Genomic DNA, 26807 nt, shown 5'->3' with positions numbered 1-26807 from the left:
TAACTTAGGTGAATTCTAGTAACTTAGTGGGATCTCACAAATTATACACTAATGATGGTTTAGTTTGAGAAATAAAAAGGCAAGATAGTTCTGTGGATAACTTCTTCACTTTAGCTCTTTTTCAATACTTGAAACATGTATTTGTTAAAATAATTCTTACATGGTCTATACTGAACTAATAGTCTTTCATAAGCCTTTTGTTTAAATAACATTCAAAGTCTTCTTTTATGCAAATCATTATATTTTCTGTGAATCTTATTTTAACAACATTGTTATATTTCTTTAAAACTTTAGCTATATTTCCTAGCTGTTATTTTCTTAAAATTTCAATACTATATTTGCATTTTTAGCTTTAATACTAAGTCCGGTCGGTTAACCATTGTTAATGGATTTTAGAGGATGCCTAATACCTTCCCTCTAGATTAGTTGAACCCTTACCTAGAATCATTTGGTTTCGTAGACTTTAAAATCAACTTTAGATAAATAATAAACTTTAGGTGTCCTAATTCACCATAAATAATTAGGTGGCGACTCCTTAACACAAACAAAAAAATAGGAATCACCAATATGTTGTACTCTACTTTAACCCGGTTAAAATGGGGTATGACAGTTACAACCTTGGAAGTATTTGTAATGGTTTCGGCAGAGGCTCAAGGATCGGTACAAAGCGGCTAGGATGATTGGGGTTAGGTCAAAGTATTTAGTTTCTTCTTGTTGGGTTATGCTGTAGAAGATAGCATGGGTGATTGAAATGACTCTGGAGATGATTGGGGTTAGGTCAAAGTATTTAGTTTCTTCTTGTTGGGTTATCCTGTAGAAGATGGCATGGGTGATTGAAATGACTCTGGAGTCTACAGCTAAGGACCAATCTTTGGGAAAGCCCATGGTTCCCAGAAAGCAAATAGCGAAATCTAAAGGTTTGGTGGCCGTCCATTTGGCATAAGTCTTGAATTTCCCGAGATGCTCCAAATCCATTTGGGCTTCCAAACCTTTTGTATAACTCTCTAAAGGGTATGGTGGGGCCATGGGCCTAATTGGCGTAGTTCAAGGACAACATTTTGCAAATTTGGGAGTATGTGGGTTTTTCTGGGATTAAGGCATTTTGGTAGGGTTTCTTTCTTCTTTTCAATTTCGAGCCTACGCTAGTCAATACATCCCTGAACTCCTCTAAAGTCGGCATCATCTCAACGTCGTCCCCAAATCGGAAAACCATCCTATCTCTGTCCCAAAACCCGATAATTACTTCTATCAATTCTTTACAACCTGTCATAGTCATAATGGATGTCAGATTTCCTAAATGACATGAAATCCCCTTTTTCTCCACCGCGGACATTTGGCCCCACCAAATACGCAGCAACTCGGGCGTGGTCAAAACCATGTCAAAATTTAAGTTGATCGACATTTACAAAATAAAGTCAAGGTTAATTCCCCCTGCCCCCCACCCCCCCCCCCCCCCCCAACACTAGGCAATGGTTCCATTCATAGGCACATTACATGTTTTTAAATAGCATATAATATGAGATGCAGTGTTTTTTAGGGCATAGACTATACTTGACACGGGGTAGTCTTCCTATCGGGTTTGGATACATCCAAAATATCCAAACCAGCCAGTCTACTTCATATTTTGATTTGGTTGGGCTCTAACCTAAGCATAAGCAAGAGTGGGTTTTTCGAATTGACCTTGAACCCGAGCGGACTATTCGGGGTGTACCGTTGTCAACCGTTGGGTGACCGCACACCAACTTAACGTTCCACGTGTTCCAAAGAAAGGGTGTTTTGGTTTTTTTTAATGAAGGCTAGACCGCGATCCCGCGTTTCCCCTTTGAAACCATGCTCTTTGCCATGAGTGACGGAGTTTATGATATGAATGCATGACAGTTCAAAATTGCGGAATTTTAAACACATAAGCAAATAATATAGTTAAAATCACATTATATTGAAACATTTATTGTTAGAACCTAGAAAATCCCCACCGGAGTCGCCATCTGTTATGGTTAACTTTTACGCGGGTTAAAACATAAAAGTTATTACGAGGTTGCTCGTGCTCTAATTGGATTTTAGCATTTTAAGAGTCGCCACCTAATTTATTAAAGGAAAACTAGGAAAACCGTGTAAAAGAATTTTCAAGCAAGAGAGAAATCTTTTTGGTACCAAAGTTCGAGGTAAGGGTTCTGGTGATCCCCTAAGGAAGGTTTTACGGACCCTTGTATTAAAGATCTGTAGAATACGGTTGACCTTCGAGCTTCAATGTGTGATTAATGTATTTATTTGCTTAAAAAAGTGTTTAGTTTTTTGCAAAAAATGTCATTCATTTGTATCATAAACTCGAGAAAAGAATTGGCAAAAAGTCCCCTTAGAAAAGGGGTTTTTGTTTTGAAAATCCACATAAGTGTTCAACTCACTTTATTGTTGAACAAGGACACACCCGGGATTTATCCCGAGTAGAGTCACTACTTTTCTAGTCCTAATAAAATGAGTTTAGTACCTATGGGTTTTATTATATATAATATAGGAAAATATGGAGTATATCTCCATTTTATATATATATATTAAGCTTAATTTAGATCACTTTTGAAGCCCATAGAATCAAGCCATATTCCCAGTCAAAAATCCTTTATCCTCAAAGTTGGTCCAAACGAATTTCCCTCTGCCTCAGTCCATAACGTTTTGGGCCTTCGGCCCAAATCATCTTATAGGTTTCAATCCAAATCTCAAAAGTCCATATTCATTTTTTTTAACTAAGCCCAGATTTTAAACCTCAAATTCCAGATTTCTTATAATCTCGTTTCCACTGAAAAAACAATCTCAAATTCACCGTTTTGCTTTCAAAATGTTCCGTGTTTGATGTCTTTATTCAAGTGATAGGCTCAAGTTTTAAAACAGTAGAGTTATTGCATGATTTCAAAATCATTTCTTCTATCAATCCAATTTAATTATGCATCAAAGTCCACTATGCATTTGATAGTTTACTAATGGGCTTAAGGCCCAAATCAGGTACCAGTTATAATTTTCTAAGGATGAAACGTCCAAAACCATTTTTTAACCAATCTTGAAATTGCTTAGCCCCTTAGTACATCTTTACTGCTTAAAAATCAATCCATTTGACATTACGAAGTTCTATTTCTTGCTATCTTAAAGTGATCAAGTTTGAAAATATTGTAGGCATCCCAAAATACTACGTATTTTCCTAAGTTCTTATTCCTATAGGGTTCCAATATTTCACATAGTTGTTTACACACACAATACATATACACAATATATATAAATGCGAAATTAAATGAGATAAGAGATTCATCGGACTGGTGGCCAACCCAAGCCCACGAATGGCCATTTTCACCCATGGCTGGGCCTTCAATATATATTAGCTTCCCTTTTTCCACGGACTCGATCAAATGAATAGAGGCCCAATAGTTTTGATAGATAGGAATGGCCCAAGTGGCCCGTGAAATTTCACATGCGAACACAAAGTGGAAAAAGAAAACATAAGTTAGAAAATATCTAAACTCTCTTACTGAACTAACAAAGAATTTTAAACCAAGTAAATATTAGAATATATATATATATATATATATATATATATATATATATATATATATATATATATATATATATATATGCACAACTATATGTATACAGTGTATATATAGTCCTAACATGTTTTAAGCGAAAAGGTATGACTCTTCAAAGCGCAAAGGAAACAAATGCGGCTAGGCCCAATTAACAAGGAGACTAGGGCCAGGTCATAACAGTCCAAAATAGGCCCACAGAGTAAACACTTAAAGGGGTAGATTTGGCCGTAACACTTTATCAAAAAAAAAAAAAAAAAGGTTCCAACATTGGTTAATGGTATTCAAAATATACTTCTTGTATACACTATGCTGCATAAAAGTCATGTATATTCACTATATGGCATGTATATCAGCAACAAACAATGGAAAATAGGGGTGGCATTTTTCATCGTGGTTAACGTAGCAAGGTAGAATCTAATAACTCAAAGCTTTTGTTGAAAGAGAAAAGTCATAGATTCATTACACTTTTTGAAATGAGATTTAAACTTTAAATATCACTTCAACAACAATGGATTACCTTGACATATTAATCCTTTTATTTATCCTAGAGGGTCCCATAAGGTGTGATTTCACATAGGATAACCCCAACAACTAAAGATGGAGAGAGGACTAACTGAGTTTGACTAGAAACTCTAAGTCATGTCCCCTTGCTTCTTGATCCTATGTAAGTCACACTCATGATCCTTCGCATTTTAAGTGATCACCTCTTGTTAATGTGTCCTTTAGATCCTACCTCATTTACTCAAGTGTAAATAGACTCTTGGTTATGCTCAAACTAAGAGTAGGTATTCAGAACAGACAACAACAGACTCTCAAGGAAATATTACATAAAATTTCAAACAAGAAGGGGCATTGATACTTTGACAGACCACAAGTGAATAGAAACAAGAGGTTCAACACCAATACTTAACAAGGTAAGACATGATATCAGTTTTGTTTTTAGGCCAGATTCCCAAGGAGTAATAATGCACTGTTGGTTCATATGGTGTAATCAAGATATTCACAAATACTTGGAGGAAGGAACCAGTTAGAAGCACACAAGGAACATAGTCAATAAGCTACTGGTCTGTAGTTAATTAAATGAAACATGTATGGCACCTTTTAAGCAGAGTTACAAACTAAAATTAGTGAACATGGCTTAACTATTACTAACACACAGACCCTACTTATTCAACTACAACCCATGATTTATCAAACTTGAATGAAACAAATATGGATTAAATAGTCCTAAGCAATCAATTAAGACTATGAGCATGGTTAAAGAGGATTATGAACCAACTAACCTTAAAACAATCAATAAATTTAATTAACAGACTATAGGTCAGCTCATGTCAAAGCAGGTAAACACTTTTGATATGATTAATAGAAACCGTAAACCAACTAATCTGAGACACGTAAGTACTTAGACATGATCAACAAGAATTATAAATTCTTAATCCTAATTAAGTACATAGACATAATTATCAAGAACTATAAACACCTAATCCTAGTTAAGCATATAGGCAGGATTAACTAACTACTAACCTAGATTAATAGTGATAAAGTAATTTAAAATTCTAACTAGGCAACATGATTAACACTAAACAACTCTAGAATCACACTAATTCAAACTAAAACTAGGATTAACTAAGCCTAAAGACTACGCAAAATAGAAAATAAATCACACAAAAAGCAATCTAAGACACAGAATGATAAAAAAATTAACTAAAAGAAAGTGGATTACCTTTTGTGAGTGCAGCCTCTGTTGAGATTGAACCTTTGGAGGCCCTTTTTGCTCCTTAACCTCACAACTCAGCCACACAATCAAAGAAAAGTATTTAAAATTTTAACTTGACCCGAAATTCAAAGTTTCAAAGCAATTTTACCAAAACTTAAGAAAAATTGAGCTTTTAGGTGAATGTCTGTAATATTCTATTCCCCGCTTGTGGTTGGAAATGAAAATTGTGGGGGTTCTATTTATAGAACCCCAAATCTGAGAAACCCTAGTCTCAAAATCGATATGGGACAAACACAAAATTGCTTCTTCACATACACTCAAGGTTCAGCATTCAAACATGCAAACATATCAAGGGTCAGATCTTTCCCACAACGGCTCAATCCAGCTGGTTCTCACATCAAACAATGAGGATTGAGGGTTGGGAAGGGTTGAGACAAATCTCATTAAGAGATTTGTACTCTATTTACCGTAAAAATTCAAAAAAGTAATAGAGAGTTTGGTATGTTACTGTTTTGAGTAGCGTTTGGTGAGATTGGAGTGAATTTGGGGCGGAGCATTAATTGCTTTTCCCTTCTTGGCTTTGTTCGCCTGTCCTCTCTTTAATTTTTCCATTTTCATGCGTGATGACGAAGAGAGAGAAGCAGGAAAGCCTCGGCGGTGCTAGGGTTACACGAAAAAAAGGGATGGGTCGTTTGGTTGAAAAACAAATGACAAATGAAAAGGAGGGGGGGGGGGGGGGGGGTTTATCCCCTTTAAATCCATTTTGGGCCAGGTCTGGTCTTTAATGGACTGGGCCTAGCCAATTAAAATTTAAAGGGAAGGGGGGTGGGGGCAGGGTCCAATACATATATGTATACAAGATATACACGTGTATATCTGTGTATATATGTATATGAGAGGGGCATACATGCAATATTTAACAAGTGGTCAAAATTGAGATAATGTCCATTAATTGAATGTTTCAATTATGACCATAGTATAACTAATTGGCCAAGTAAAGGCTCATTTTGCAAAATCTACTTAAACCGTGCAATTGATTATTACAATTATGGCCACACTTAATTTAATCAACCAATTAACAACTAACTTTGCAATAATGGCCTCAATTGCCTTAAACCATGGAATTTGGTCATTTCAAATAGAACTAGAATTACCTTAATCAAACAATTAGGGAATAGTTTTTTTTTTTTTTTTTTTTGCAATAATGACCTCAATCAATTGCCGCTACTATTAATTACACAACACATAATTTATGGAATCAAATATGCAAAAATAAGAATTGAGAGGAGAAAAAATGATTAATTATTTAACTAATCAAATTCTTTGAATTAAACAGAGTAAAATACTTGCTAATTGACTTCTTGGACCATTTAAACAATTGATTAAGTAATTGTTGTAAATTGTTTTTCTTTTGGTTAATTTTAGCAAATGTATCATAGTTGTTGCAATATTATGTAAAAATGTGTAAATTAAATTCTAAATGATTTATAATATTATAAAATTATTTTACCACATAAGAATGGTAAAATATCATCCAACTAATTTTATAAAATTAGTTTGACTTCTAAAACTACATATTTTACTCTGTTTAACATCCAAGGACTCTGGGTAATTAAAATAAATTATGGGAGATTAAAAATTAGGTGTCAACACAACCAACTTAGAAAAATAGTCAGTCATAAACAATATGAAATGAGCCTTACCTGGTGCCCAAGGCAAAGGGTCGACTATGTCCTATCCCCATTTCAGGAATGGCTATGGTGATAATACCAGATGTAACAATTCCCCCGGTTGGTGGATCATCGGAGTGTGCCTTTAACATTCATCGCACTTCCGAACGAAGTTCTTCGCGTGCTCTTCCATGTGGTCCTAATAATAACCGGCCCGAATCAATTTTTGAATCAACAATTCTGCTCCCGAATGATTACCGCAAGCCCGCTCGTGGACCTCACGCATGGTGTAATCAGTTTCTCCGGGGCCTAAACGCCTAGCCAAAGGACCATAAAATGATCGTCTATATAATTTTCCATTGATCAAGTAATACTTCACCGTTTTGGTCCGAAGAGCCCTGGATTCCTTAGGATCTATGGACAATTTCCCATCTTCGAGATAATCAATGTACTTATTGTGATAGTCCAAAGTCAAGCTAGTTGTGTTTACCTCGACATGGCTGCTTTCTACCGCAGATTTCATTAGTCGAACGAGAGTTCCTGAATTAAATTCCTTCACTCCTACCAATGAACCCAAGTTGGCCAATGCCTCGGCTTCGGTTTTCAGCTCCCTCAGCACATGCTGCATAGTCCATTCTCTGAATCGATGCAAAATCACCTGAATTTTCACTAAGTACTTCTGCATTCTTTCGTCTTTCAATTTGAAGACTCCGTTTACTTGATTGACGAGCAAAAGTGAGTAGCATTTTGCTTCGATGATTTCGGCTATCAAGCTTCTGGCCAGCTCTAAACTTGCAATCATAACCTCGTACTAGGCTTCATTATTAGTCAACTTTAAAGTTCTTATGGATAGTCGAATAATATCGCCCCCAGGGGCTTTAAGTACTACCCCAAGTCCAGACCCTTTCACGTTCGATGCTCCGTTCGTGTATAGGGTCCAGATCCCTGTTGTTTTTCTCGAGGCTAATAAAAGTTCTTTATCTACCTTGGGAACCATTGCGGGTTTGAAATCTGCTATGAAGTCTGCTAAGATTTGAGACTTTTTAGCCGTTCTAGGTTTATCATCGATGTCATAACCACTAATCTCAACTGGCCATTTTGCTAACCTACCGGACAACTCCGGTTTATGCATGACATTTTTTAACGGATATGTGGTCACCACGCATGTAGGATGACATTGAAAATAAGGTTTAAGCTTCATAGATGCGCTTAACAATGCTAAAGCCAATTTTTCTAAGTAGGGATAATGTTTCTCTGCATCCCCCAAAGTTCTACTTTGAAAATTGCGTATCTTTCTCTTCCCGAACTAAGACGCCGCTTATCGCGACCTCACACACTGCTAGGTATAAGTACAGCTATTCATCTGCCTTCGAAGTGTGCAGTAAGGGTGGGATTGATAGGTACTACTTCAACTCCTCCAAGTCTCGATGTCCAGATGAAATCGTTCTTCTTTTTTAGTAAGGAAAAGAATCAATGGCTTTTATCTGAAGACCAAGAGATGAACTTGCTCAGGGCCGCAATCCTTCTGGTTAACCTTTGTACTCCTTTCACGTCATTGCCTACCTTGATATCCTCGATGGCCTTGATTTTTTCCGGGTTGATTTTGATTCCCCGATTTGACACCATGAACCCAAGAATTTGCCCGAATCTACTCTTAAGGCGCACTTCTCAGGGTTTAGCTTCATGTTGTACTTGTGCAGAATATCGAAGGTTTCCTGCAAATGATTCAAATGGTCCTCTGTTTCCAAGGATTAACTAGCATATCATCAATATAAACTTTCATCGTTTTCCCTATCTGTCCTTCGTACATTCAATTAACTAGGCGTTGGTAAATTGCTCCAGCATTTTTTAATCCGAATGGCATTACGTTATAACAATAAGTCCCATGCCTTGTTATGAAAGAAGTTTTCTCTTGACCCTCTGGGTTCATCCGGATTTGGTTGTACCCTGAGTAATCATTGAGGAAACTTAGCACTTCATAGCCTGTCGTTGCGTCGATCATTCGATCGATGTTTGGAAAAGGAAAGGAATCCTTCAGACATGCTTTATTTAAATCTTTATAATCTACACACATTCTGAATTTATTACCTGTTTTAGGCACAACTACTACGTTAGCTAGCCAGCCGGGGTATTTAACTTCCAGGATGGAACCTATTTTTAAAATATTTGTTACCTCCTCCTTGACAAATTTATGTTTGACCTCGGCCATTGGTCTTCGCTTATGCTTCACCGGGTTGAAATTTTAATCAAGACTTAGCTTGTGCGTGGTCGCTTCTGGTAGAATACCTGTCATGTCTAAATGAGACCATGCAAAACAATCAGCGTTAGCTTGAAGAAATTCAATTAATTCGCGCTTGAGCTCCGGGGCCAACCCTGTGCCCAGGTATATCTTTCAATCGGGCAGATGAACAAACAAAATAACTTGTTCCAATTCTTCCACAGTCAATTTGGTTGTGTCAGATTCATCCGGTAGCACGAACGATCTCGGGACGTCGAAGTCATCTTCCTTTAAGTCCATCTTTTTGTCGGTCTAAGGTTCGGCTGGGTCCAAGTCATGTGATTGCTATTTTGTGCCTTTTCCTCTGTTCGAATCTTCAACACCCATGAGTAAGGGTGATCTCGGTGCTGGGGTTGCTTCTTAGACCGCAAACGTTTCCTTTGTTGCCGGTTGTTCTCCATGGACTATTTTTATTCCCTCCGAGGTCAGAAATTTCAGCATCTGATGTAAAGTTGAGGGCACTGCCCTCATGTTATGTACCCATGGTCTGCCGAATAAAGAGTTGTACCTCATATCACCGTCAATGACGTAAAATTTGGCATGTTGAACAATCCCGGTGGTATTCACCGGCAGAGTAATTTCTCCCTTCGTAGTTTCACATGCCATGTTGAACTAGCTTAGGACCCAGGCTGCCGGTACAATTTGGTCCAACATGCTGAGCTGCTCCACTACTTTAGAACGGATAATGTTGGCCGAACTACCTGGGTCAATTAAAATACGTTTAACCTGTGATTTATTTATAAGGACAGAGATTACCAAGGCATTATGGTGAGGTTGAATGATGCCCTCCGAGTCTTCGTCGCTGAAGGAAATGAATTCCTCCGGTACATAATCTTTGGTTCTCTTTTCTCGAGTGATCGAGACCTTCATTTTCTTCATCATTGGACCTCGGGGAATTTCCACTCCAACAATAATCATGTTGATCACGTGCAGGAGTTCCGCCGATTTCGGTTTCTTATTTGCTTCCCTGATTTTGTAATGACCCTTTGCTCGATCACTCAAGAATTCACACAAGTGTTTGTTCTTCAATAACCGAGCGACTTCATCCCTTAGTTAACGGTAGTCCTCGGTTTGGTGGCCATGAGTCCCGTGATAGTCGTATACCACTCTCAAATCCCGTTGGGCAGGGTCGGTTCGAAGTGGTCTTACCCACCTCGCATCCTTAATATGGCCAATAGTAGAAACAATACCAGTTGCGTCGACGCTGAAGTTGTATTCGGACAACCTCGGGCTCTCACTGGTGTAAGATTCCCCAACGGGGTTACTCCTGAATTGTAAACCCCTACTTCCGAAACCGCGATCATTTCGCCTATCATTCCTTACAAAATTATGGTTGTGACCAATACTTCCTCTATCCTTCCTAAAGCTGGACCTATCAGGCTGGCCGTATGGATGATAACGGTCCTTCGATGGTTTCAACTCTGTTTTAATCACCCTTTTTAATCTCTCCGTATTTTTGTTTTGGCTTGCCGAACCTGGGGAAGCTCGAGTTGATCATCTTATACTCAAATTTTCGACTCGTACATGTTGTAAACATCGGCCCGTGTTACTGCTTCATATTCTAATAGATTCACCTTAAGTTTGAATGAGGCGGCAGAGCTACGAGGATTGAGCCCCTGTGTGAAAGCTTGGGCTGCCCACTCGTCAGTGACCGGGGGCGACAATATTCTTTCTTTCTGAAACCTTGTTACGAATTCTTGGAGTAATTCGTTATCCTTTTGGGCTATTCTGAATATGTCGGCCTTCCTCGCCTGGACCTTTCGACCCCAGCATGAGCTTTCACAAAAGCGTCTACAAGCATTTCAAAAGACTTAATAGAGTGTTCGGGAAGCATACTATACCATGTCATTGATCCTTTGGATAATGTCTCGCTGAACGTTTTCAACAACACCGACTCTACTTCATGCTCTTTGAGATCATTGTCGTTTATGGCACAGGTATAAGAAGTCACGTTTTCTTGAGGATCTGTTGTTTAGTCGTACTTAGGTATATCCGGCATCTTAAACCTCTTTGGGATTAACTTTGGGATTGCACTTGGTGGGAAAGGCCTCCGGATATAGCGGTGGAGTCTGGCCTGGATAAAATTGGTGGGGCCCCGGGGATCTAGTCCACCCGAGAGTTATAGTTCTCTACCTTTTTCTCGTTAGTGTCAATCCATTTGGTCAATGCCTCAAGCATTTTCAAGACCTCGGATAAACCATTAGAACCGAATTTCAAGGCCTCGGATGAACCATTAGAACAGGGCCCATTGCAATTTTCACTTACTCTATCTTCCCCACGGACCGACCGTTACACTCCGGATTTTTTTGCACGTTAAAGTCGCATCATGAGTTGGTCAACGTAAGTTCAAAATAAATTATCTTGAGGTTAAAAGGGATTGAGCTTATTAATTTAAATTGTTATAAGAGTCTATAAATAATATTAGTAAGTGACGGAAGGTTTGGAGGGTGAATAGATCAAAGAAACATGAGTTTCGTCAAACGTCGGCAAGTTGGGAATACGATAACTTTTACTTTCGGGTGAGATTAGGAGTGATTCACATGCTACGAAAGTAATGATATGAAGTATTGGAATCGTATAATGGTCTCTTTTTAAGTTTGGAAGTCAAATGAGTTGTGATACCAAAGCCGACAAAGGGCGTCGCAAGTTAAGTTTGTAAATTTTACTGAATTTGGGTCAGATGTCTCGGAGCTTTTCTCTCAATATACTTGGAGCTATGGGGTGATCCACCAATGAAATTGAAGTTCTATGAGTCTAGTTTCCAGCACATTTTACCATTCATCGATATGATTTCGGAGTACAGAGATATTTGCATTTTTGTCCAAGGGTGCAAACTGTTGTGGGACAAAGGACCTTGGTCGGTGGCATAATTTTTGCCCTTGTATATATATCACCCTTTCACGATTTGATCCCCATTTCTTCATCTTCAAAGACCAAGGAACCCTAATATACTCTCCAAATAAATCCCCCATGAATCCTAAACAATCCAAGTGCAAATCAATCAACTTTAACATGAAGAACAACATGGCAATTACGTAATCGTGATTTCTTCACTATTTTGCTTCTCGGATGAAAACTTCGCCTTGAAGTAATCTTTGTTTTGGAGTGTTCTTAATCAATTAAGGTATTTTTCCTCATATTAATTATTCTCTTATGCTTCTCCAAGTATTTAACTCCGAAATTGGGGAGAAAATCCCGTGAATACCACTCTTATAAACTCATATAAATTCTTATGGATAAACTTGATTGTTTGGGCTATATCTTGTGTTTTAAATGCATTTCTTGGAATTATGGAGTTATGGATGGAATGATAATGAGTAATAGGAGCTAGGGAGAAGAAAATGGTAGTTTTGTATGGAGGAATTGAACCACAAATGACCCCACGAACTTATGCCCGCAAGTTGTTTGATGAAGTGCCACAATGAGTATTTCCATAAGCTATGAACTTGGAATTGATCCCAAATTGATCGTATGATATATTGATCCCAAATTTATTGTATGATGTAGGTTATCATTCGTAAGGTATTCGAGGAGTCATGGAACGTGGAAAACTTCATCGTTAAGGTATGTAGAGCTTTTCTCTTCTTTTCTTAGCATGACTAGAATTCAAATGCCTTTTTTTTTTGAAACGTTATCCCATTGACTTGTGTCGATCATATCCAAGAATGAACAAGCTAATCTCTACTTCCTATATGACTTGTATAAAATAACTCTCCATGCTTCCATATTCCGTTTGGTTATCATTTTCGTCAAACATGTATCAAGGGTATTCCAAAATGATTAACCTTACTTCTTCTCATGAATAGTTAACATTGAAACACTTTCTCACATTTCTTATCCTTCTTGTTTACCGAGAGAAGTATAATGTTCATCGTGGTACTTTTCCCATTAAAGTTGAGTTGATTTCACTCCCTAATGGTGAAGCTTGTTTCCTTGATTTAAATATGTCTTGTATAGTAGTACTTTCCTGCACCTCGTATGTTTCTTGTCGATTGGAAAAAGGTTGTTCACTAAGTTATTTGTCATGTTGAGGTTGAGTTAATGGTATTTATTCGGTTGAGCCAATCTTTATCACTTATATAATCACTATTGAAGTATATCGCCTATTCTCCACGCGTTGTTTCTTGAATTGAGAAGATAAAGAATGTAGCGAGAATAACGATAGTCGAAGGGTAACGACGATAGGTCACTCTGATTCTTCTTATGATATCGCTTCTGAGGTCAGTCTTGCATTGCACTTATGTGTGTGTGTGTGTATATATATATATATATATATATATATATATGCACGTTCCGCAACACTAACATTTATGGATCGGGCTGCACGTTCCGTAGCACTAACATTTATGGATCGGGCTGCATGTTCCGCAGTACTAACACTTATATTAAATATGTACGAAAATGTTTTTTTTAAAGCTATGCATGCATGATATCCTCCTTAAGAGGCAATCAGATGTACGGGTTACTTCTCCTATCTTATGTTCCTTCCATACTTTCATTATGTTATTCATGCCTTACATACTCAGTACATTATTCATACTGACGTCTTTTTTATTTGTGGACGTTGTGATCATGCGACAGGTACAGGTAGACGGATTTGTGTACCTTTCTCAGTAGGGTACCAGAGTTCAACAGGGATGTTCCCTCCATTCTTCGGAGTTGCTGGTCAGAGTCATCAAATAGGATGTATGCATGTATATACATATATTTAGATGGGGTTGGGTACGGCGGGGCCCTGTCCCGACCAGTTGTTGCATATTAGTACTCTTAGAGGCTTACTGACTATCATTTAGTGTTGTTGTGTTTTGTTGGCCTTGTCGGCCTCAGTTATGAATATATGTGTTATTGGGCCTTGTCAGCTTATGATTTATATTATAGAGTTCAAATATCACGAGTGGTTCGCTCGGGCCTTCGGGTGCCGGGTGCCAGCCACACCCCACCCCCCCAAAGGTTGGGGTGTGACAAGCTTGATATCAGAGCAAGTCTGTCCTAGGGATGTCTGTAAGTCGTGTCTAGTTGAGTCATGATTATGGATGAGTTGCGCGCCACATTTATAATCAGGAGGCTACAGGGCATTTTGGTTGTTACCTTCCTTGTAATCTAGATCGTGCGATTAGAGCAGAGTCATAAGTATTTAAACTTTTATTTCTCACCTTGTTTTCCTTTTCAGTAATGCCGATATGGAAGAAAGGTATAGGTGGTAGAGAATATAACAGGGACGCTGGAGAAAGGTATTAGTCGCTTTCCATCTTCTAATGTGAATCCAAGAGCTTCGGAGGTTACCTTATAGTGAAGTAAAGAGGTAAAGAGTTTGAGTGAAGGCAGTCAAGGTATGATCTTTTGTCTATGATTTTCGATGAGCTAGTATGAGTATCTAAGGTATGTCCCCGGTAATAACTTATGAGGCGATGAGTATAATTTGTACACCCGACAGTTGAAGTTATTTGTATTGTATTTAGGCTGCCTTGACTTGACTAGATTTGAAAATTCGTATCCGGCTATTGATGAGATTACGTAATATTTTGACAAGTATATAATTAATACAAGTTGTAAGTTGAAGGAATAGATGATGATGTTATGTTATAAACAGGTATTATATGACAACTTGACAGGTTGAGCATACTTTTGTTTTACAGAGTCGTAAGAAATATTGTTAGGCTGTAATTTGGTATTGTGGAAGATGTTCCAAGGTAAGATATTCTTTCCTCTTTATGTTTGTGATTCGATGATGTCATAAATCTAAGATGGGAGAAACGGATAAATAGGGTACTTGAACTGATAGTTGTATCGTGTGTATATGTTGAGCTAGTTTTGTTATATTGAGTGGCTGGAAATGTGATGTATATGTATTCATGCGTGGGTTGATAGTGTAAAATAAATTTTAAAAGGGAGTTAGAAGGGGTTAATGCCGTAAAACTATGTTAAATCAGGCTCACCGTTCGTCAACTATAAGGAATTACCCAGGGATGGAGGACATTATGGTAACACTAACTTGAGGAAGAATGAGAGAGAATAGCCAAACAACTCGATGAAAGTGAGTGAAAGAGGAGGGATACAGAATAAAGTCGATGAATCTATGAATACAAGATAATGCTATTACCATAACAGGAATCTATAAGTCGAAATAGTTAATTTGTTTCGGGAAAGTTTTAGGTTCGTAGGAACATCGGAAGCAAGTTTCAACGGAAGTTCCACATCTAAGCGCAGGCCGACACAACCTATGGCCACCAAGACACCACCTGCGGAGCCACAAGTGGCATCGCAGACCTTGACATGGAGTAAAGGTCGGTGTTTTAATTTGGGAGCTTGTATGACGATCACTTAAGTTATACTTGGAGACCTATGTTAATGCGCGTGTGAAATTTGTAGATGATGCCTTCAGTAGGAGTGGTGAGGAAAAGAAACAGGACTAGCAGGAGGAGATGTTATAACAAAAAAAATCATCTATTAATAGGAATACGAAAGAGACCATAACATGAAGAGATTATAAACATAGAGGAAATGGGTGACGATAGAGTGTTTGAACAAGATTCCTGGAGTAAATAAAGGATTAAGGTTAATAGAAAGATAGAAAGGGAACGGGCTAGTTATGATAAAAAAAATGATAAGAAGCTGGACAAAAAGGATGATAACGGTAAGAATCGAAATAGCAAGGTAGCAAGCTACATAATCCTAATCGGCAGACTTGGAAGCCTGATGAGATGAGGTTAGAAAACGAAATGCCTCCGGAAAAAAAGGTAAGCTTTATGGAAGAAAAATCAATATTTACAAGGTATCTTGAGAAGAAATTGATGTATGAGAGATTCTGTACAATGAATAAGACATTGATAGCTTGTAAACTATATAGACGTAAGGGCGAATAGCAACAAAGGAATAAGAAAAAGTGTGACTCATCCAAGTCAATATCTTGCATGAAAGCTTAAAGTAAAGGAGTGTTTTGATAAGAAGGGATAAAAGCAAAAAGGGAAGTGAAAAGTATCGCAAAGCAAGTAATAGTCACCAACGGGTATGAGAAAAAATATATCGTTATATATATGAATATGGGGAGTTCTTGCAGTATGAGGTTGACTATGAAGGATAATTAACTGAGGACGAAAAGTTAAAAGACATGGATGCTATCTCTACACGAAAGGGCAAAGCAAACATTTCTTCGATACGAGGGATGTGGTGAAGGAAAGTAAGTTGACACATTAAGAAAAAATTGAAAGAATAAGACAATAGGAACAGAAGTTGTAATAAATTAAAGTCTTTGGAAAATATTGAAAGGATGATTCCCCAATAAGGGGGGAAGCTATCAAAAGAATTAATGTACCCGGTAATTAGGAGACGTCAGGGAAAGTATACGTGAATGAGAAAGGGGACAGTCATTGAAAAGAAGACTAATGTAGATGAGTAACGATAATTGCAAGAAAGTTCAGGTTGGAGAAGGCAAATAGAAATTTCAGACAAAGACCAAATAACTAAGACAAATAAAAGCAAATTGAGAAGAGACATAGTTGTATTTAAGATACAGAGCAGGAAGTGGAGGCCTGAACGCGATATAACCATTGTAATGTAGATTCGTTATACAAGCTAAGGATGTCGGTGTAATTAAGTCCCGAAAGAAAATATAAGTAACGTTGCTAATAATAAGATGATACAGACCGGACCAAAGGGATTAGTAGATGAAAGGAACTAAAAGTGAAAATTGATATGACAACAAGATATGAAGAGTATCGACAAGGACTGAACCATTGGCCCATTATGTGCTGAGGCTAGAGATGAAATATGTTGCTTACCTGTGCAAGGAATCCAAGAAATAAGCTCGACAAGTTGTTAGAAAAAGAAACCATTACACTCAGTTTGGGTTGGAGGGTGTAAGATATAATACAGAGTGTTATTTCAGGATTAGACAACATCCATCGCGAGTTTAATTTCCTTGAGAAATAGTGAGTAGAACTAGTTCTGGTCTGTTCAAACTACACTCATTGTTGAAAGATTTTGCCAACTTAAACATAAATAAAATGACTCAATCTCGTAGGATTCCAGTCCTTATCTTACCACACTAAGGTGCACAACTCTAGAGGCCCTTTCAAGAAGATATATGTGCTCATACTAAGCTTACAAGTAAGATAGGTGGTTTGAATTCATCCGTAGTAATCGCCACCGTTGGAGTATGTAACTCTCAACAAGAAGATGGAGTCATGATTTGGTACATCAAATAGTAATGAGAAATGAAAAGGGGTGAATGACTAAACATCCCTGTCTCCTTTAAACATCTAAGCGATCTTGAAAAGTTTCTCAAAGCTGACAGGAATTCTATTCGGGTAACCAGTATCCCGACTTTGGAATTTCACTGGAATCACCAGCCATGAAAGGTCTATTGAGACTCATTAAGAAAGGTAGACTTATCTTGCAGTGGGACCGGCTAAGTAGTTGATAAGTTTGATGTGCTTAAGGAATTTAAAGTAGTTTATCCGGTGTTCAACACATCTAAATATCATAAGTACCCCATCACTACCCCTGTTCCTCGAAATCATCATTTACAAGCTGCAAAGTTGAAAAAAAAAACATTGCCAATAGGATAATGTGGAGGAACCAACATAAGGAGACAAGGGAAGACATGAAGGCTGGACACCCCCCCCCCCCCCCCAAAATCTGTTTCAGACCTCAAATTTATACCGACACTCGTGTGATAAGATACCTCCTTTTAGTTATATATATATATATATATATATATATATATATATATATATATATATATATATATATATATATATATATATATATATATATTAAATTTCTTATATATCTTATTAGATTTTATTGTTGAGCCAGATATGGCCAGTATATTGTAGACTTCAGCAAAGGATGGTTGAGGTAAGCTATGGCTAACCTATTAGATTTTTGTATAAATAGATGGTTGTGAGGGGCCAAATTGATAGTGTTATGCTGTTGTATGGCCCTGTTTGGCTTTGGACATTTTTTGGGGCTATTTGACAGGTTTTGGATAGTCCTATTTACAGAGGAAACTCTGCCAAAATTTTTGGAAATCTCGAGAGTTAGAAAATCTCTCAACATTCGAGGACGAATGTTCTTAAGAGGGGGAGGATGTTACACCCCAGATTTTTTTGCACGTTAAAGTTGCATCATGAGTTGGTCGACGCAAGTTCAAAAGAAATTATCTTGAGGTTAAAAGGGATTGAGCTTGTTAATTTAAATGGTTATAAGAGTCTACAAATAATATTAGTAAGTGGCGGAAGGTTTGGAGGGTGAATGAATCAAAAAAGCATGAGTTTCGCCAAAAGTCGACAAGTTGGGAATACGATAACTTGTACTTTCGGGTGAGATTAGGAGTGATTCACATGCTAAGAAAGTAATGATATAAAGTATTTGAATCGTATAATGGTCTCTTGTTAAGTTTGGAAGTCAAACGAGTTGTAATACGAAAACCGACAAAGGGCGTCGCAAGTTAAGTTTGTAAATTTCCCTGAAATTTGGGTCAGATGTCTCAGAGATTTTATCTCAATATACTCAGAGTTACGGGGTGATACACCTATCAAATTGAAGGTCTACGAGTCTAGTTTCTAGCGCACTTTACCGTTCATCGATATGAATTCAGAGTAGAGAGATATTCGCATTTCCGTCCAAAGGTACAAACTGCTGCGGGACAGAGGACCTTGGTCGGTGGCTTAATTTTGCCCTTGTATATATATATATATATCACCTTTTCACGATTTTATCCCCATTTCTTCATCTTCAAATACTAAGGAAACCCTAATATACTCTCCAAATAAATCCCCCATGAATCCTAACCAATCCAAGTGCAAATCAATCGACTATAATATGAAGAACAACTTGGCGATTATGGAATCGTGATTTCTTCACTATTTTGCTTCTCAGATGAAAACTCCTTGAATTAATATTTGTTTTGGAGTGTTCTTCATCAATTCAGGTATTTTTCCTCATCTTAATGATTCTCTTAAGCTTCTCTAAGTATTTAACTTGGAAATTGGGGAGAAAATCCCATGAATACCACTCTTATGAACTCATATAAATTCTTATGGATGAACTTGATTGTTTGGGTTGTTTCTTGTGGTTTAAATGCATTTTTGGAATTATGGAGTTATGGATGGAATGATAAAGAGGAATAGGAGTAAGGAAGTATAAAATGGTAGTTTTGTATGGAGGAATCGAACTACAAATGACCCTACGAACTTACGTCGCAAGTTGTTCGATGAAGTGCCTCAATAAGTATTTCCATAAGCTATGAACTTGGAATTGATCCCAAATTGATCGTATGATGTAGGTTATCATTCGTAAGGTATTCGAGGAGTTGTGGAACATGGAAAAATTCATCGTTAAGGTATGTAAGGCTTTTCTCTTCTTTTCTTGGCATGACTAGAATTCAAATGCGTTTTTTTGAAAGGTTATCCTGTTGACTTGTGTCGATCATATCCAAGAATGAACGAGCTAATCTCTACTTCCTATATGACTTGTATAAAAGAACTCTCCATGCTTCCATATTCCGTTTGGTTATCCTTTTCGTCAAACATGTATCAAGGGTGTTCCAAAATGATTAACCTTACTTCTTCTCATGAATAGTTAACATTGAAACACTTTCTCACATTTCTTATCCTTCTTGTTTACCGAGAGAAGTATAATGTTAATTGTGGTAATTTTCCCATTAAAGTTGAGTTGATTTCACTCCCTAATGGTGAAGCTTGTTTCTTTGATTTAAATATGGCTTGTGTAGTAGTACTTTCCCCCGCCTCGTATCTTTCTTGTCGATTGGAAAAAGGTTGTTCACTATGTTACTCTTCATGTTGAGGTTGAGCTAATGGTATTTTATTCAGTTGAGCCGATCTTTATCACTTATATAATCACTATTGAAGTACATGTCCTATTCTCCACGTGTTGTTTCTTGAATTGAAAAGATAAAGAACGTAGCGAGAATAACGATAGTCGGACGGTAACGACGATAGGTCACTCCGACTCATCTTATGATATCTCTTCTGAGGTCAGTATTGCATTGCAGTTATGTGTGTGTGTGTGTGTGTGTATGTATATATATATATATATATATATATATATATATATATATATATATATATATATATATATATATATATATATATGTATGTATTTATTTTCATTACCGAGCCGCGCTATAGTCAGCCAGGTACGACACCTATTGTGCATACCACTGCAGTGGGCAGGATATGATGATGCCCTGGACGCTGGATGATATGATATATGGATCGGGCTGCACGTTCCGCAACACTAACATTTATGGATCGGGCTGCACGTTTCGCAACACTAACACTTATATTATATATGTGTGATTTTTTTTTTAAAAAAAGCTAAGCATGCATGATATCCGCCTTAAGAGGCAATCAGATGTACAGATTACTTCTCCTATCTCATGTTCCTTCCATGCTTTCATTATGTTGTTATTCATACCTTACATACTCAGTACATTATTCGTACTGATGTCCTTTTTGTTTGGGGACGCTGTGATGCCCACAGGTACAGGTAGACGGATTGGTATACCTTTCTCAGTAGGGTACCAAAGTTCAGCAGGGATGTTCGCACTCCATTCTTCGGAGTTGCTGGTCAAAGTCATCAAATAGTATGTATGCATGTATATACATATATTTAGATGGGGTTGGGTATGGCGAGGCCCTGTCCTGACCAGTTGTTGCAGATTAGTACTCTTAGAGGCTTACTGACTATCATTTAGTGTTGTTGTGTTTTGTTGGCCTTTTCGGCCTCAGTTATGCATATATATGTTATTTGGCCTTGTTAGCTTATGATTTATATTACAGAGTTCAAATATCACGAGTGGTTCGCTCTGGCCTTCAGGTGTCGAGTGCCGGCCACACCCCCCCTCCCCTAAGGTTGAGGTGCGACACTGGCTCACTGATTTGGTTTGGCTCCGCTATTGCTGTGTCGTTCTTCTTTTGGAGTTGGACTATAGCCGCCTGTTGTTCCTGAAACATATTAAAAATCAAACGTAAGTTAGTTTCTTCCATCGCATCATCGGGTGTCTTTCGCACTAACACCCTATCAACGGGTTGGGTGCCATTATCGATAGCATCATTGGAATTGACGACGTTTGGATCGACGAAAAGGCCGCCGTTAGGATCAACAGGAGGTAGGTCATTTGCTTGTACCCCATTGTTGAGGTTCTCGTCGTGGTGACTTGAATCATCGTTGTTCAAGTGGACTGACTAGCTAAGATTTGACATGCTAAAATTACAAAGATCAATAGAACAAGTGAAAGTAGGGTTTTAAACATATCACCACTATTATCCTTTGCCCCACGGTGGGCGCCAAACTGTTTACCCCTTAAAAAGGTAACAATTGAATTTATACGCGGTTTAAAGGATACGTGGTTTGATTAGCTGTTAACGTAATGAAACAAGAAATAACAATCGATTGAGTAAAACAAACAAAGAGAATGATAGCCTGTATTCGTGTATATCTTTGTTGGTTTATTGGTTCGGTCCAGCATATTGAACAGTGAACACGAGCCAATTATGAGATCTTATACTTTTTTGATGGATATTATAAAGCAAGAGTAAGTGTATGTATGAGTGTTCATGAAGTTGGTTCTAATATGAGGATTTCATCCCCTTTTTATAGTTAAAAGAGTGGGCCTTCTCTTAAACCCTAAAAGCCCAAAATAAACCGTACCTAAAGGCGACGTCCACAGTCGTCCGCATAACGGACGGCGTAACTGGCAGCGAGAAATCCGGCTCGTTATGGATTTTTCGCATAAGCCTACCGGCGTCTCTTCGGTCTCTGGTGTCTCTTCGGTTTAATGGGTGAACGACTCTTCGAACATCAATACATCCGAACCACCGAACTCAGTCCAACGCCACATCTGTCGGTGTTTTACATTTTACTCCGACCCCTCGAGGTACTTTACACCAGTTTTTACCGTATACAATATAATTATCTGAAAAATAGAATAAGATTTATTATAATTGATTGATTCATATTAATAATATAAGAAATTTCACTACTAGAAATAGAGGTTTTTCCACCGATATTTAGTGAGAAATTTGTGATATAAAACATGATTTTCCCCCTTCATTCCTAGCGAACTAATTCACTGCATGGGAAAACATATGGTGGGAAAGAGGTTCCCATTAAAACACTGGGAAACTTCTAAATTTTTTCGTGTGAAAACTACTATTTAGATTTTTCCCACCGACATTCAGTGAGAAATAGTCACTGAATATTTTTCGTGGGAAATTCAATGAAAAAAATAGAAATTTTCTAGTAGTGTTTACACTATCTATGTATATAACTTAAAATATTTTTCCACCATTACACTTTAACATGACCTGAGAAAATTAACTATTAATAAAAGCAAGGTTTCTCCTAAATAGTACTGTGTGCAATCACCAGGGTTTTCCATGTCCCGTAAGAAGAGACTTTTTTTTTTTTTTTTTTTAATGTTTTACACCCAACCGAACAGTCTAATTCTTGGACTGAGTGAATTGACAATTTCAATTAAATATTAAACGGAAAAGGGTTAAATATACCCCTGTATTATCAGAAAATGGTTAAATATATCTCTCGTTATAATTGGGTCCAAATATATCTTTTCCGTGATAATTTGAGTTCAAATGTACCCTTCTTTTATACTTTGAGTCCAAATATACCCTTCCTCCGTTAAAATTGTCCAAGGTGAACATGAGATATGACGTGGCCCTGACAACTCGGAGAGGTGAACATCACATGGCATGTCATCTCACCACTCCAACCCATTTACCCCTCTCTTCCCCTTCTTCTTCCATCACCATCATCTCCTCCCCTCCCCAAATTTTGCAACCATTAGCAATGAAATGATTTTATTATGCTTCCAGAGGGAGTTTACGTAAAACTCTTTGTACCTAAGTCATTTACATTGAATATGAATACCGTACGCAAAATGAACAGTCAATGTGACATAGGTTGGAACAGAATCACATAGAACTACCAAAATAAACTAAAAGAAACCAAAAAGGCCTACAGAAAAATTACACCTGTAATTATGCAAATTGGCTTTTTGATAGAAGCAATAGCAGGATTAGATGACACTCAACGATCATAGAATTTGGATTTCCGCAAGAAATGCCTTTGGGAAAACAGCGGCAGATATGATAAGATGAGGGAGAGACTCCAAATAACAGCCATTCTCCAGAATTGTCCTTTGCATAGAAAGACTAAAGCCTCTTTTAAATCATCTACCCCCATTTTGCTCTCTCTGAACAAGTTATGACAAGAAAAACAAACAAGTTTACCTAAACTCCCTTGGAAGTATAATAAAATCATTTCATTGCTAATTGGTTGCAAAGGTTGTGGAGGGGAGGAGATGGCAGTGGTGGAAGAAGAAGGGGAAGAGAGGGGTAAATGGTTTGGGGTGGTGAGGTGGCATGCCATGTGGTGTCCACCTCACTGAGTTGTCAGCGCCACGCCATATTATATTTGAACTCAAAGTATAAAAGAAGGGTACATTTGAACCCAAAGTATAACGGGAAAGATATATTTGAATCCAAAGTTTAACGATGGGTATATTTAACCCATTTCTAATAGTATAGGGATATATTTGACTCTTTTCCGAATATTAAATGTAATAGCTAGTTAACAATACTTGACTACTGATTAAAAGAAAAAAATAGCTAGTGAACAGTTGACTAATGGCAACTTTGTTAATTCTCACGTTTAAGTTGAGTAAATTGATCTCTCAAGCAAAGTTGGCGATTTGCGGCTATTAATTATGTGATCAGTGATCAATAATTAACTTGATTTAATTGAGGTTGAGTAAATTTCCAACAACAAGTGGATGTAATTAACAAAGATTTATTTATTTATTGGCACTAGAGCACCCTCCAATCCTAAATATATGATGTAGTGCAGGAGAGACGCGATCTCATATGCAATTTCCTATGAAGGTTGAACCTTTGAATTTACTAAAAAAAAAAGGAGGAGAAATTCCATTATCAGAGCCGGGTTAATGGTAAGGCAGGCAAGGCCGAGGCTTTAGGCCCCCAAAGTTTGGGGGCCCCATTTTTACTACTAATAGGTTGATGTATTATTTTTTTTTCCAAAACAATTTGAGTATGTAATGTTAATGGGTAAGAGTAAATACCTATTTTTAATGGACATTACATAGTGCGGAAGCAAACTTTTTTTCCTGCATACTTATTTCTGAAAAGCGGAAGTACAACTACATTTTTTTACTTTCCTTACCTTCCATCAAACTCAAGCTCTGATATCATAGAATATTTTACTCCTTTTCTATCAAAAACAAGTCTCGTCATTCTTCTTGTGAGACAAAATCACAAAATCCAAACTCAATTGCACATGTAATACATACTGTAACTTCGATGAACTCTTTAACCAAGTCGGTCTCCATTTTTTTAGAACATGATACTTTTGTTGTTCCATTTTGTTTTAACTCATGTCAGTCCTCCAATAAGCCGGCTGAAATGGATTTTATATTATGTATTTTTCTCTCTTTCTTTTCTCTATATATTGTTCTTGAGACTGGTTTTGATAGTCAATTAAGAAAGCATCGAAAAATATATATTTTATATTAGATTTTTCTTAAGAAAGCTTAAGGCCTCTCATTGAGATTTTGCTTTAGGTCCCCAATTTCATTTGAGCCGCACCTGTCCATTATGAAATTGAATTTTCAAATGAAAGAAATGAAACATCATCCCCAATTAGTACTTCAAATTCCTCGATACATAAACATCAATATATTAGAATAAATTATTCGATCCCTACTTAATTACTGGTTGAATATGAGGGTGGTTTAATACTTGCACCATACCGTGCATTTTTAATCCTTCTGATATATATATATATATATATATAATATATATTGGGAAATTTTCATAAATATACAATTTGCTCACTTACATTGCAAAAAAAAAATAAAAAAAAATTCCAAAACTTATATTGCAAAGCTTTAACCCAAAAACACTTTTATATGGTACTATACACTTATATACAAAAGACAAGTAGATTATGTATATAGGTGTTTAAAGGTGTATACATATTTATACGCCTATAGACATGAAAACCCATATACACCCATATACACTCATATAGACCAATATACACCCATATACACCCATATACAATATTATAACCGATATACACTATTATACAAAAAATAACTTCAACACCATCAACTCCCATATACAAAATTATAAGTGGTGTTTATATATCATATACACTATTATACAATATTCTACGACATTATACAAAATTATAAGAGGTGTTTAAACACTCATATACATTGTTACACAATAGTATATAAAAATTGACTTCGTCTTCTCCCTTGAATCCAAGCAACAGATCCATGCTAAACACCTCAAAAACTACGTTCCATCACCCTAAGTTTCAGATTTAGGCTCCTCAATGTGCACCCGATCTTTTGCAACAATACCCACTTGAAACAGAACTTATTTACGGAAATCTAGTTTTCAAACTGTGAAACTTCGGGCTTCAACAATGGCCGCCTATGGAGTTTCTGCTTCTTGTTCACTTTCTTAGCCTTAAATCAGTTGATAACCACGTTTTTCAGCTTCAAACAATAGATTCTATTCAAAAAATTCAAACTCCTCAAATCAAAGCAGCTATATATTTTTATTTTCCGATTTGTTCTTTATGTGTGGATGTATGCACCGCCGGCGGAAAGCAGAAGAATGCGGCGGAGGAAAAAGAGAAGTATTAGTATAAGAAGAAGATCCATTTCTTCAATTCATTGACTATGCTAAGTCCGTACTATTTCCCGATTTACAGTGTAAGAGAGAGAGTATTTAGTCTGATCTGTTGGGTCATTTTTTGTAAAGTTTATAAATATGGGTCAATTTTAGTAGCATTGTTACCCTAATTGATACACAGTGTAATTATCTCTAATTTATTGGATACTCAAACGAGGAATAAATGTATTTTATTCGTTCTCTACTTTTGCTTAACTTAATTGATACCAATATAAATACTTAATTAGAGATCTATGCACGTGAGTCATGAAAGTAAATGTATTTTCGTGGTCTTCAACTCTTACGAAACTTAAGAGGTACGTTATATACTCCCCTTTTCATCCCATTATCATAAAAAGATACGTATAAATTAGATCCATGTGATTAGCATAGTGATCTATGCTAATAACTTGTTATTGCTCTCTCCAAATTTTACGAAAGAATTTAACTAAAAAGTTTATTCAACTAATAAATATTCTTCTTTTTCCGGGAAAACAATGGTATCGTTCTTATATCCTATATAGGCCCTTAATTTGAGATGAGAAATTTTTATAGAATATTAAGCCACCCTTCAAGTTTTATTATCAAGATAGTTTCGGTTAAGTCTTCACCAAATCTGCCATTTTCACATCATTGTTAGTGTCCGTTTGTTTCTCCATAAAATATTAATTGAGATAATGGTAAAAAATGCACTTCAAATATCACTTTTTTTTTAGTTTCCTACCTGAACTATCAGATGTGAGAATTTTCTATCTAAACTATCACCAACTATTTATCTAAACACACCTCAACTGTCAGTTGTTCAATTCTTCAACCTCAACTATC

This window comes from Lycium barbarum, chromosome 8, assembly GCF_019175385.1.
Source record: "Lycium barbarum isolate Lr01 chromosome 8, ASM1917538v2, whole genome shotgun sequence".
Taxonomy (NCBI): Eukaryota; Viridiplantae; Streptophyta; class Magnoliopsida; order Solanales; family Solanaceae; genus Lycium; species Lycium barbarum.
This window is presented reverse-complemented; position numbering follows the sequence as displayed.